General features: G+C 42.5%; 3 non-coding genes across 3 annotated transcripts; all 3 read left to right on the top strand.

Annotated features, from left to right (window-relative positions):
- Positions 1-4,050: 4,050 nt before the first annotated feature.
- trnas-uga (transfer RNA serine (anticodon UGA)) lies at positions 4,051-4,132 on the top strand. Its single transcript has one exon. It is a non-coding gene; the product is annotated as a tRNA-Ser (tRNA).
- A 4,266-nt stretch (positions 4,133-8,398) lies between these two features.
- Positions 8,399-8,480, top strand: trnas-uga (transfer RNA serine (anticodon UGA)). Its single transcript has one exon. It is a non-coding gene; the product is annotated as a tRNA-Ser (tRNA).
- A 4,266-nt stretch (positions 8,481-12,746) lies between these two features.
- Positions 12,747-12,828, top strand: trnas-uga (transfer RNA serine (anticodon UGA)). Its single transcript has one exon. It is a non-coding gene; the product is annotated as a tRNA-Ser (tRNA).
- Positions 12,829-14,616: the final 1,788 nt, after the last annotated feature.

Below are 14,616 nucleotides of genomic sequence, written 5' to 3'. Positions count from 1 at the left end.
GATCCTTGCAATGTGTTAAAGGCAATCGAACTTTCAGTGAATGAGTGGAAACGCCCTTTGGTTTTGTTAATTTGAACCAGATTTCTGTGTCAAATGAGCACGGCAGAACTGGAATCTTCACAGAATCAGAGAAATTTCCTACTGAAAGTGGAAAAATGGGAAAAGCAAATAACCTGAAAAGGCACTGCCGATCTTCACTCGTGCTCGAGTGGTTAGGATTGAGTGCACTTACTGCCATAGCCTGGGTTTGATTCCTGATCAGAAAATGATACCTTTATGCTGCTATGGCAACTCTCACAAACATGATTTACTCGCGAAATGAAGGTACTCAGCACATCTGGCGCTAACAGTGGAGAGAAAAACACAATTAAAGCTCTAGATCAGTGATTATTCATCAGAGATGGAGAAGTCAGAGATGTAACAGATCGATAACAATTACAGAGAAAGAACAAGGGGAGCGAATTGGAACACGAGAAGGGTTGTGAAAAGTTACAACACAGAGTGATGTACTGATAAAAGGGATGATGGTGCAAGGAAAATGTGGTTGGTAATGGGACAGCTATTTGTCCCTGCTGTTCCGTCTGCCAGACTTCACTGAAAGTTAGCTGATCCACGCTATTTTTGCTATTTCTTCACTTCAGGCCACTTTCACCACAGACTAGTTTCTCATTTTAAAAAAAAACTAACGTTTACCTAGACCACAAAAGTCAAGGACAGCACCGAGTGTGTTGACATGAGCATAAAACTGCAGGTGCACAAGTTTCAATTTCCAAAATGCACCAACATAATCAATGTGGCTCCTGTGAAATGTGCAAGGCAATGCACGGCCATCAAACATCAATAGAAACAACTGACACACAGCAAATTCTACCACTTTCATGTGGCATCTCCTTCTGCTTCTGTCACTGCTTATCCTCCAGCTCCCTCTGCTCCTCCAGCTCCCAGGTGAATTAGCTGCTTTATGCAAACACACCGAATTCATGAAACCCAACTTTCCCTGGAAAGCAGGGAGTGGGAATGAAAGATACAGGACATTGAGAAGGGATGGGTTTTGCAGATAACAGGATAAATAAACACTGTGATCTCATCTTCCTGCTTCTTCCAGATACTGAAAGAGGAATGTGCAAGAGTTGTTCCCATTCACAATTATTAACAGTCACACTCTCCTTCCAATCTTGTACACGTTGCTTCGATTTCAAACTGTGCATAATTTCTCACTGGTTTTCAATGTGAAGAAAGCGGAGCTACTTGAAGCTAATGTTGTTCAGCAGATGTAATGCAAGAAGATACCGAACAGGCCGATGATAACAGTGAATGTTTTGTTGAGCTGAGCTGCAGTGAAGGGTTGGCACCATTTAAAATGTCATTCAGGAGGTCTGGTTCCAAATCTGGTGATAGAAATGACAAGATAAACTCTCACTGAATTTCCTCAGAGTCATGAGATCAAAAGGCAATGATACAAGGTGCGAAAGTGTATTTGTCTGTAATGGATTGTAAGATGTCAGAATGACTGTGAAGGCAGCAGCAGTGATGTTGAGAAACATACAATTATAGAAAAGTACAGCACAGAAGGAGGCCATTCGGCCCAGCGTGCTTCTTTAACAGAGCCATTGTGATTGGTTGATCAGGAATGATGTGTGTGCCAGTTTGAACAGCAGGCAGAAAAATGTGTCCCATTCACACCCACATTTTCCTTGCACCATCATCCCTTCAGTCAGTATATCACTCTGTCTTGCAACATTTCACAGCCCTTTGCTTGCCGTCTTCCACTCCCCACGCTCTGCCTCGAATTGTTTTCAACTTGTTGCATTTCTGACCTCTGCAGCTCTGAAGAATAATCGTTGACCTAAAATGTCAATTCTGCTTTTCATTCCACATCCTGACAGAGGAGCTGAGCATCTTCACTGTTTATTCAGCAAGGATCTCATGTTGGTTTTGACAGTTCGCACAGCAGCAAGAACAGAGCATCCTGTGAATGGGATTGAACGGCGACCATAGTGATAAAAGCATAAAATCCTAACCACTAGACCACCAGGAAAACTGTTCTCAACTCCTGCTGGTTAATGACCGATGTTATTTTTTCCCATTACTTCACTTCAAGATACTTTCGCCACAGACTTGTTTGTCACACAAAATGATCTGTTTTGTTAGATCACAGAAGGCTTGTTCAGCCAATGAAAGCACTGGTTGCTGTCGGGACGAACATGAAATGGACACTGAGGTGAATTAGAAGGACAAGCTTTGAATGTACAAGTTCCATTTTCCATATTGCACCAACCTACTCAATGAGGCTCCTGTGAAATGTGCAAGGCAATGCACGGCCATCATTATTCAATAGAAACAACTGAGAGACTTCAAACTCTGCCAGTTTCACGTGACATCTCCTCCTGCCTCTGTCACTGCTCTCCCTCTGCTCCGCCAGCTCCCAGGCGGATTACAGTTTGATGAAACCCAGTCGGGAGTGGGAATGAAAGATGTTGGACATTGAGAAGTGATGGGCTTTGCAGATCACCGGATAAATAGATAAATTCCTGCTTCTTCCAGTTACTGAATGCATTAATGTGCAAGAGTGGTTCCCATTATCAATTATCAACAGTCACACTCTCCTTCCAACCTCGGTCACATGGCTTAGCTTTGAAACGGTTCATATTTTCTCACTGGTTTTCAATGTGAAGGAAGTGGAGCTGTGAGAAGCTAATGTTGTTCAGCAGATGTAGCTCAGGAAGATACCGAACAGGCCTATGACAACAGTGAATGTTTTGATGAGGTGAGCTGCAGTGAAGGGTCGGCACATTTAAAATGGTATTCAGCGTCAGTGTCTTGACTTCAAAAGACCAGGACACAAGCTGCTGTTTCTGTATTATAAGGGCCTGAAAGGGTTAATGTTTGGACAGTGAGAGTCAACATCTCCCACTTTAGTGTTCACGATGTTCTCTTCAGTTGGGTGCTCGGCTTTGGAAGAAGGTAGAAGCAACACCATGTGTGCTGGCTGGATAGGCTTGTGGCAAGTATAAATAATTATATGGATATAATAAACGAGTAATTCTTTAGCCCTACAGAAACTCCTGAGACTCTATAAACAATGTTCTACCTACAATACAGTCAAAACACAACAGCACCTACTAATAGAATGCAGAAAATAACCAATCTTTACTGCATGAAAATGTATTTCTTCTCGATGGATCATCACACTTACACATGCCTGTGCTTCAATCTCCAACATTCAAACCCGCCTCATCTCTCAGATTATTCCTTCCACCTTTAATACTGACTTGCTTCTATTTCATTTTCTGTGGCTTATCCGACTGTAACATTCACTTTCATGTTCTTAAAGCCTTTAACATTGCTCGGTTCCCACCGATGTTTCTGTGTTGCACATGTTCCATTCGCACCAATTTGGGCCTTGAACTCAATCCATACATTTAGGTCTGAGTGACCGCTCGGCAGAGACACACTGCAGAAACAGGGCTCGGTCTTTGGAAGGACAACGGCGGGTTGTTGACAATATTTCTTTGGGGAATCTTCTGAGACAAGGGATGTGAACTGAGGAACTGGGTTTTGTTTTCATGGCAGTTTGTGCTTTTCTCATGAAATGTGTTCTTTGATGAAGTAACGGAGAAAGTTGATGAGGATAGCGGTCATGTGATTGATGCTTTGCACATGGACTTTCAAAAGGTGTCTTGTGAAATACCACATAATCGAGCTGTTAGAAAAATTAAAGTGATGGAATTAAAGGACCAGGGCCAGCGTGGTTACATAATTTGCTGAGGGACATAAAACAGAGAATAGCGACCAGAGAAGAGGATGAGTTTCCAGGGTGATGGGAAAAAACTGGATTGTGGGATTAAACTGACAGATCTTTCAAAGAACCGGCACAGGCTCGGCGGGTGGACAGGCTTCCTTCTGTGCTGTAAAATTCACTGATTCCATCATGTTCATTTTCACATCAACTGGGAGATGCAACAGAACTCAAGACTCAAAGACAATGATTCTCCACAATATGTCAAAATCACTAATGCTTTGTATGGACAATTTAATCATAGCCCCGCAGCTGTGATGGCCGAGTGGTTAAGGCGTTGGACTTGAAATCCAATGGGGTTTCCCCGCGCAGGTTCAAACCTTGCTCACAGCGAGTTTCTATCAGTTTTAAGCAGTTGGTTTTCTGGCGACATCACTGACTTGTTCACCAATGAAACATCCATGTGCTGCAGTCTGCTGACTTGACTGATCATTTTGCTGATTGGAAATATTCGCATTGATTGGCATCAGTGAGATATTGCAGATTTCTTCGAAACCAAAAGTAATATGGATGAGGAATGAAAATATCCAGAAAATGTCTTTTAATAGAGATCCTTGCAATGTGTTAAAGGCAATCGAACTTTCAGTGAATGAGTGGGAACGCTCTTTGGTTTTGTTAATTTGAACCAGATTTCTGTGTCAAATGAGCACGGCAGAACTGGAATCTTCACAGAATCAGAGAAATTTCCTACTGAAAGTGGAAAAATGGGAAAAGCAAATAACCTGAAAAGGCACTGCCGATCTTCACTGGTGCTCGAGTGGTTAGGATTGAGTGCACTTACTGCCATAGCCTGGGTTTGATTCCTGATCAGAAAATGATACCTTTATGCTGCTATGGCAACTCTCACAAACATGATTTACTCGCGAAATGAAGGTACTCAGCACATCTGGCGCTAACAGTGGAGAGAAAAACACAATTAAAGCTCTAGATCAGTGATTATTCATCAGAGATGGAGAAGTCAGAGATGTAACAGATCGATAACAATTACAGAGAAAGAACAAGGGGAGCGAATTGGAACACGAGAAGGGTTGTGAAAAGTTACAACACAGAGTGATGTACTGATAAAAGGGATGATGGTGCAAGGAAAATGTGGTTGGTAATGGGACAGCTATTTGTCCCTGCTGTTCCGTCTGCCAGACTTCACTGAAAGTTAGCTGATCCACGCTATTTTTGCTATTTCTTCACTTCAGGCCACTTTCACCACAGACTAGTTTCTCATTTTAAAAAAAAACTAACTTTTATCGAGACCACAAAAGTCAAGGACAGCACCGAGTGTGTTGACATGAGCATAAAACTGCAGGTGCACAAGTTTCAATTTCCAAAATGCACCAACCTAATCAATGTGGCTCCTGTGAAATGTGCAAGGCAATGCACGGCCATCAAACATCAATAGAAACAACTGACACACAGCAAATTCTACCACTTTCATGTGGCATCTCCTTCTGCTTCTGTCACTGCTTATCCTCCAGCTCCCTCTGCTCCTCCAGCTCCCAGGTGAATTAGCTGCTTTATGCAAACACACCGAATTCATGAAACCCAACTTTCCCTGGAAAGCAGGGAGTGGGAATGAAAGATACAGGACATTGAGAAGGGATGGGTTTTGCAGATAACAGGATAAATAAACACTGTGATCTCATCTTCCTGCTTCTTCCAGATACTGAAAGAGGAATGTGCAAGAGTTGTTCCCATTCACAATTATTAACAGTCACACTCTCCTTCCAATCTTGTACACGTTGCTTCGATTTCAAACTGTGCATAATTTCTCACTGGTTTTCAATGTGAAGAAAGCGGAGCTACTTGAAGCTAATGTTGTTCAGCAGATGTAATGCAAGAAGATACCGAACAGGCCGATGATAACAGTGAATGTTTTGTTGAGCTGAGCTGCAGTGAAGGGTTGGCACCATTTAAAATGTCATTCAGGAGGTCTGGTTCCAAATCTGGTGATAGAAATGACAAGATAAACTCTCACTGAATTTCCTCAGAGTCATGAGATCAAAAGGCAATGATACAAGGTGCGAAAGTGTATTTGTCTGTAATGGATTGTAAGATGTCAGAATGACTGTGAAGGCAGCAGCAGTGATGTTGAGAAACATACAATTATAGAAAAGTACAGCACAGAAGGAGGCCATTCGGCCCAGCGTGCTTCTTTAACAGAGCCATTGTGATTGGTTGATCAGGAATGATGTGTGTGCCAGTTTGAACAGCAGGCAGAAAAATGTGTCCCATTCACACCCACATTTTCCTTGCACCATCATCCCTTCAGTCAGTATATCACTCTGTCTTGCAACATTTCACAGCCCTTTGCTTGCCGTCTTCCACTCCCCACGCTCTGCCTCGAATTGTTTTCAACTTGTTGCATTTCTGACCTCTGCAGCTCTGAAGAATAATCGTTGACCTAAAATGTCAATTCTGCTTTTCATTCCACATCCTGACAGAGGAGCTGAGCATCTTCACTGTTTATTCAGCAAGGATCTCATGTTGGTTTTGACAGTTCGCACAGCAGCAAGAACAGAGCATCCTGTGAATGGGATTGAACGGCGACCATAGTGATAAAAGCATAAAATCCTAACCACTAGACCACCAGGAAAACTGTTCTCAACTCCTGCTGGTTAATGACCGATGTTATTTTTTCCCATTACTTCACTTCAAGATACTTTCGCCACAGACTTGTTTGTCACACAAAATGATCTGTTTTGTTAGATCACAGAAGGCTTGTTCAGCCAATGAAAGCACTGGTTGCTGTCGGGACGAACATGAAATGGACACTGAGGTGATTTAGAAGGACCAGCTTTGAATGTACAAGTTCCATTTTCCATATTGCACCAACCTACTCAATGAGGCTCCTGTGAAATGTGCAAGGCAATGCACGGCCATCATTATTCAATAGAAACAACTGAGAGACTTCAAACTCTGCCAGTTTCACGTGACATCTCCTCCTGCCTCTGTCACTGCTCTCCCTCTGCTCCGCCAGCTCCCAGGCGGATTACAGTTTGATGAAACCCAGTCGGGAGTGGGAATGAAAGATGTTGGACATTGAGAAGTGATGGGCTTTGCAGATCACCGGATAAATAGATAAATTCCTGCTTCTTCCAGTTACTGAATGCATTAATGTGCAAGAGTGGTTCCCATTATCAATTATCAACAGTCACACTCTCCTTCCAACCTCGGTCACATGGCTTAGCTTTGAAACGGTTCATATTTTCTCACTGGTTTTCAATGTGAAGGAAGTGGAGCTGTGAGAAGCTAATGTTGTTCAGCAGATGTAGCTCAGGAAGATACCGAACAGGCCTATGACAACAGTGAATGTTTTGATGAGGTGAGCTGCAGTGAAGGGTCGGCACATTTAAAATGGTATTCAGCGTCAGTGTCTTGACTTCAAAAGACCAGGACACAAGCTGCTGTTTCTGTATTATAAGGGCCTGAAAGGGTTAATGTTTGGACAGTGAGAGTCAACATCTCCCACTTTAGTGTTCACGATGTTCTCTTCAGTTGGGTGCTCGGCTTTGGAAGAAGGTAGAAGCAACACCATGTGTGCTGGCTGGATAGGCTTGTGGCAAGTATAAATAATTATATGGATATAATAAACGAGTAATTCTTTAGCCCTACAGAAACTCCTGAGACTCTATAAACAATGTTCTACCTACAATACAGTCAAAACACAACAGCACCTACTAATAGAATGCAGAAAATAACCAATCTTTACTGCATGAAAATGTATTTCTTCTCGATGGATCATCACACTTACACATGCCTGTGCTTCAATCTCCAACATTCAAACCCGCCTCATCTCTCAGATTATTCCTTCCACCTTTAATACTGACTTGCTTCTATTTCATTTTCTGTGGCTTATCCGACTGTAACATTCACTTTCATGTTCTTAAAGCCTTTAACATTGCTCGGTTCCCACCGATGTTTCTGTGTTGCACATGTTCCATTCGCACCAATTTGGGCCTTGAACTCAATCCATACATTTAGGTCTGAGTGACCGCTCGGCAGAGACACACTGCAGAAACAGGGCTCGGTCTTTGGAAGGACAACGGCGGGTTGTTGACAATATTTCTTTGGGGAATCTTCTGAGACAAGGGATGTGAACTGAGGAACTGGGTTTTGTTTTCATGGCAGTTTGTGCTTTTCTCATGAAATGTGTTCTTTGATGAAGTAACGGAGAAAGTTGATGAGGATAGCGGTCATGTGATTGATGCTTTACACATGGACTTTCAAAAGGTGTCTTGTGAAATACCACATAATCGAGCTGTTAGAAAAATTAAAGTGATGGAATTAAAGGACCAGGGCCAGCGTGGTTACATAATTTGCTGAGGGACATAAAACAGAGAATAGCGACCAGAGAAGAGGATGAGTTTCCAGGGTGATGGGAAAAAACTGGATTGTGGGATTAAACTGACAGATCTTTCAAAGAACCGGCACAGGCTCGGCGGGTGGACAGGCTTCCTTCTGTGCTGTAAAATTCACTGATTCCATCATGTTCATTTTCACATCAACTGGGAGATGCAACAGAACTCAAGACTCAAAGACAATGATTCTCCACAATATGTCAAAATCACTAATGCTTTGTATGGACAATTTAATCATAGCCCCGCAGCTGTGATGGCCGAGTGGTTAAGGCGTTGGACTTGAAATCCAATGGGGTTTCCCCGCGCAGGTTCAAACCTTGCTCACAGCGAGTTTCTATCAGTTTTAAGCAGTTGGTTTTCTGGCGACATCACTGACTTGTTCACCAATGAAACATCCATGTGCTGCAGTCTGCTGACTTGACTGATCATTTTGCTGATTGGAAATATTCGCATTGATTGGCATCAGTGAGATATTGCAGATTTCTTCGAAACCAAAAGTAATATGGATGAGGAATGAAAATATCCAGAAAATGTCTTTTAATAGAGATCCTTGCAATGTGTTAAAGGCAATCGAACTTTCAGTGAATGAGTGGGAACGCTCTTTGGTTTTGTTAATTTGAACCAGATTTCTGTGTCAAATGAGCACGGCAGAACTGGAATCTTCACAGAATCAGAGAAATTTCCTACTGAAAGTGGAAAAATGGGAAAAGCAAATAACCTGAAAAGGCACTGCCGATCTTCACTGGTGCTCGAGTGGTTAGGATTGAGTGCACTTACTGCCATAGCCTGGGTTTGATTCCTGATCAGAAAATGATACCTTTATGCTGCTATGGCAACTCTCACAAACATGATTTACTCGCGAAATGAAGGTACTCAGCACATCTGGCGCTAACAGTGGAGAGAAAAACACAATTAAAGCTCTAGATCAGTGATTATTCATCAGAGATGGAGAAGTCAGAGATGTAACAGATCGATAACAATTACAGAGAAAGAACAAGGGGAGCGAATTGGAACACGAGAAGGGTTGTGAAAAGTTACAACACAGAGTGATGTACTGATAAAAGGGATGATGGTGCAAGGAAAATGTGGTTGGTAATGGGACAGCTATTTGTCCCTGCTGTTCCGTCTGCCAGACTTCACTGAAAGTTAGCTGATCCACGCTATTTTTGCTATTTCTTCACTTCAGGCCACTTTCACCACAGACTAGTTTCTCATTTTAAAAAAAAACTAACTTTTATCGAGACCACAAAAGTCAAGGACAGCACCGAGTGTGTTGACATGAGCATAAAACTGCAGGTGCACAAGTTTCAATTTCCAAAATGCACCAACCTAATCAATGTGGCTCCTGTGAAATGTGCAAGGCAATGCACGGCCATCAAACATCAATAGAAACAACTGACACACAGCAAATTCTACCACTTTCATGTGGCATCTCCTTCTGCTTCTGTCACTGCTTATCCTCCAGCTCCCTCTGCTCCTCCAGCTCCCAGGTGAATTAGCTGCTTTATGCAAACACACCGAATTCATGAAACCCAACTTTCCCTGGAAAGCAGGGAGTGGGAATGAAAGATACAGGACATTGAGAAGGGATGGGTTTTGCAGATAACAGGATAAATAAACACTGTGATCTCATCTTCCTGCTTCTTCCAGATACTGAAAGAGGAATGTGCAAGAGTTGTTCCCATTCACAATTATTAACAGTCACACTCTCCTTCCAATCTTGTACACGTTGCTTCGATTTCAAACTGTGCATAATTTCTCACTGGTTTTCAATGTGAAGAAAGCGGAGCTACTTGAAGCTAATGTTGTTCAGCAGATGTAATGCAAGAAGATACCGAACAGGCCGATGATAACAGTGAATGTTTTGTTGAGCTGAGCTGCAGTGAAGGGTTGGCACCATTTAAAATGTCATTCAGGAGGTCTGGTTCCAAATCTGGTGATAGAAATGGCAAGAAAAACTCTCACTATATTTCCTCAGTGTCATGAGATCAAAAGGCAATAATACAAGGTACGAAAGTGTATTTGTCTGTAATGGATTGTAAGATGTCAGAATGACTGTGAAGGCAGCAGCAGTGATGTTGAGAAACATACAATTATAGAAAAGTACAGCACAGAAGGAGGCCATTCGGCCCAGCGTGCTTCTTTAACAGAGCCATTGTGATTGGTTGATCAGGAATGATGTGTGTGCCAGTTTGAACAGCAGGCAGAAAAATGTGTCCCATTCACACCCACATTTTCCTTGCACCATCATCCCTTCAGTCAGTATATCACTCTGTCTTGCAACATTTCACAGCCCTTTGCTTGCCGTCTTCCACTCCCCACGCTCTGCCTCGAATTGTTTTCAACTTGTTGCATTTCTGACCTCTGCAGCTCTGAAGAATAATCGTTGACCTAAAATGTCAATTCTGCCTTTCATTCCACATCCTGACAGAGGAGCTGAGCATCTTCACTGTTTATTCAGCAAGGATCTCATGTTGGTTTTGACAGTTCGCACAGCAGCAAGAACAGAGCATCCCGTGAATGGGATTGAACGGCGACCACAGTGATAAAAGCATAAAATTCTAACCACTAGACCACCAGGAAAACTGTTCTCAACTCCTGCTAGTTAATGACCGAATCTATTTTTTCCCATTACTTCACTTCAAGACACTTTCGCCACAGACTTGTTTATCACACAAAATGATCTGTTTGTTTAGATCACAGAAGTCTTGTTCAGCCAATGAAAGCTCCGGTTGCTGTCGGGAGGAACATGAAATGGACACTGAGGTGAATTAGAAGGACAAGCTTTGAATGTACAAGTTCCATTTTCCATATTGCACCAACCTACTCAATGAGGCTCCTGTGAAATGTGCAAGGCAATGCACGGCCATCATTATTCAATAGAAACAACTGAGAGACTTCAAACTCTGCCAGTTTCACGTAACATCTCCTCCTGCCTCTGTCACTGCTCTCCCTCTGCTCCGCCAGCTCCCAGGCGGATTACAGTTTGATGAAACCCAGTCGGGAGTGGGAATGAAAGATGTTGGACATTGAGAAGTGATGGGCTTTGCAGACAAGAGGATAAATAGATAAATTCCTGCTTCTTCCAGTTACTGAATGCATTAATGTGCAAGTGTTATTCCCATTAGCAATTATCAACAGTCACACTCTCCTTCCAACCTCGGTCACATGGCTTAGCTTTGAAACGGTTCATATTTTCTCACTGGTTTTCAATGTGAAGGAAGTGGAGCTGTGAGAAGCTAATGTTGTTCAGCAGATGTAGCTCAGGAAGATACCGAACAGGCCTATGACAACAGTGAATGTTTTGATGAGGTGAGCTGCAGTGAAGGGTCGGCACATTTAAAATGGTATTCAGCGTCAGTGTCTTGACTTCAAAAGACCAGGACACAAGCTGCTGTTTCTGTATTATAAGGGCCTGAAAGGGTTAATGTTTGGACAGTGAGAGTAAACATCTCCCACTTTAGTGTTCACGATGTTCTCTTCAGTTGGGTGCTCGGCTTTGGAAGAAGGTAGAAGCAACACCATGTGTGCTGGCTGGATTGGCTTGTGGCAAGTATAAATAATTATATGGATATAATAAACGAGTAACTCTTTAGCCCTCCAGAGACTCCTGAGACTCTATAAACAATGTTCTACCTACAATACAGTCAAAACACAACAGCACCTACTAATAGAATGCAGAAAATAACCAATCTTTACTGCATGAAAATGTATTTCTTCTCGATGGATCATCACACTTACACATGCCTGTGCTTCAATCTCCAACATTCAAACCCGCCTCATCTCTCAGATTATTCCTTCCACCTTTAATACTGACTTGCTTCCATTTCATTTTCTGTGGCTTATCCGACTGTAACATTCACTTTCATGTTCTTAAAGCCTTTAACATTGCTTGGCTATCACTGCTGTTTCTAGGTCGCACATGTTCCATTCGCACCAATTTGGGCCTTGAACTCAATCCATACATTTAGGTCTGAGTGACCGCTCAGCAGAGACACACTGCAGAAACAGGGCTCGGTCTTTGGAAGGAAAACGGCGGGTTGTTGACAATATTTCTTTGGGGAATCTTCTGAGACAAGGGATGTGAACTGAGGAACTGGGTTTTGTTTTCATGGCAGTTTGCGCTTTTCTCATGAAATGTGTTCTTTGATGAAGTAACGGAGAAAGTTGATGAGGATAGCGGTCATGCGATTGATGCTTTGCACATGGACTTTCAAAAGGCGTCTTGTGAAATACCACATAATCGAGCTGTTAGAAAAATTAAAGTGATGGAATTAAAGGACCAGGGCCAGCGTGGTTACATAATTTGCTGAGGGACATAAAACAGAGAATAGCGACCAGAGAAGAGGATGAGTTTCCAGGGTGATGGGAAAAAACTGGATTGTGGGATTAAACTGACAGATCTTTCAAAGAACCGGCACAGGCTCGGCGGGTGGACAGGCTTCCTTCTGTGCTGTAAAATTCACTGATTCCATCATGTTCATTTTCACATCAACTGGGAGATGCAACAGAACTCAAGACTCAAAGACAATGATTCTCCACAATATGTCAAAATCACTAATGCTTTGTATGGACAATTTAATCATAGAGTCACAGCTGTGATGGCCGAGTGGTTAAGGCGTTGGACTTGAAATCCAATGGGGTTTACCCGCGCAGATTCAAACCCTGCTCACAGCGAGTTTCATTCAGTTTTAAGCAGTTGGCTTTCTGGCGACATCACTGACTTGTTCACCAATTAAACATCCATGTGCTGCAGTCTGCTGACTTGACTGATCATTTCGCTGATTGGAAATATTCGCATTGATTGGCATCAGTGAGATATTGCAGATTTCTTCGAAACCAAAAGTAATATGGATGAGGAATGAAAATATCCAGAAAATGTCTTTTAATAGAGATCCTTGCAATGTGTTGAAGGCAATCGAACCTTCAGTGAATGAGTGGGAACGCCCTTTGGTTTTGTTAATTTGAACCAGATTTCTGTGTCAAATGAGCACGGCAGAACTGGAATCTTCACAGAATCAGAGAAATTTCCGACTGAAAGTGGAAAAATGGGAAAAGCAAATAACCTGAAAAGGCACTGCCGATCTTCACTCGTGCTCGAGTGATTAGGATTGAGTGCACTTACTGCCATAGCCTGGGTTTGATTCCTGATCAGAAAATGATACCTTTATGCTGCTATGGCAACTCTCACAAACATGATTTACTCGCGAAATGAAGGTACTCAGCACATCTGGCGCTAACAGTGGAGAGAAAAACACAATTAAAGCTCTAGATCAGTGATTATTCATCAGAGATGGAGAAGTCAGAGATGTAACAGATCGATAACAATTACAGAGAAAGAACAAGGGGAGCGAATTGGAACACGAGAAGGGTTGTGAAAAGTTACAACACAGAGTGATGTACTGATAAAAGGGATGATGGTGCAAGGAAAATGTGGTTGGTAATGGGACAGCTTTTTGTCCCTGCTGTTCCGTCTGCCAGACTTCACTGAAAGTTAGCTGATCCACGCTATTTTTGCTATTTCTTCACTTCAGGCCACTTTCACCACAGACTAGTTTCTCATTTAAAAAAAAACTAACGTTTACCAAGACCACAAAAGTCAAGGACAGCACCGAGTGTGTTGACATGAGCATAAAACTGCAGGTGCACAAGTTTCAATTTCCAAAATGACCCACCTAATCAATGTGGCTCCTGTGAAATGTGCAAGGCAATGCACGGCCATCAAACATCAATAGAAACAACTGACACACAGCAAATTCTACCACTTTCGTGTGGCATCTCCTTCTGCTTCTGTCACTGCTTATCCTCCAGCTCCCTCTGCTCCTCCAGCTCCCAGGTGAATTAGCTGCTTTATGCAAACACACCGAATTCATGAAACCCAACTTTCCCTGGAAAGCAGGGAGTGGGAATGAAAGATACAGGACATTGAGAAGCGATGGGTTTTGCAGATAACAGGATAAATAAACACTGTGATCTCATCTTCCTGCTTCTTCCAGATACTGAAAGAGGAATGTGCAAGAGTTGTTCCCATTCACAATTATTAACAGTCACACTCTCCTTCCAATCTTGTACACGTTGCTTCGATTTCAAACTGTGCATAATTTCTCACTGGTTTTCAATGTGAAGAAAGCGGAGCTACTTGAAGCTAATGTTGTTCAGCAGATGTAATGCAAGAAGATACCGAACAGGCCGATGATAACAGTGAATGTTTTGTTGAGCTGAGCTGCAGTGAAGGGTTGGCACCATTTAAAATGTCATTCAGGAGGTCTGGTTCCAAATCTGGTGATAGAAATGACAAGAAAAACTCTCACTGAATTTCCTCAGTCACGAGATCAAAAGGCAATGATACATGGTACGAAAGTGTATTTGTCTGTAATGGATTGTAAGATGTCAGAATGACTGTGAAGGCAGCAGCAGTGATGTTGAGAAACATACAATTATAGAAAAGTGCAGCACAGAAGGAGG

The sequence above is a fragment of the Heterodontus francisci genome, chromosome 34 (assembly GCF_036365525.1).
Source record: "Heterodontus francisci isolate sHetFra1 chromosome 34, sHetFra1.hap1, whole genome shotgun sequence".
Classification (NCBI taxonomy): Eukaryota; Metazoa; Chordata; class Chondrichthyes; order Heterodontiformes; family Heterodontidae; genus Heterodontus; species Heterodontus francisci.
Note: the sequence above shows the minus strand (reverse complement) of the source record. Positions and strands in the feature narration are given on the sequence as shown.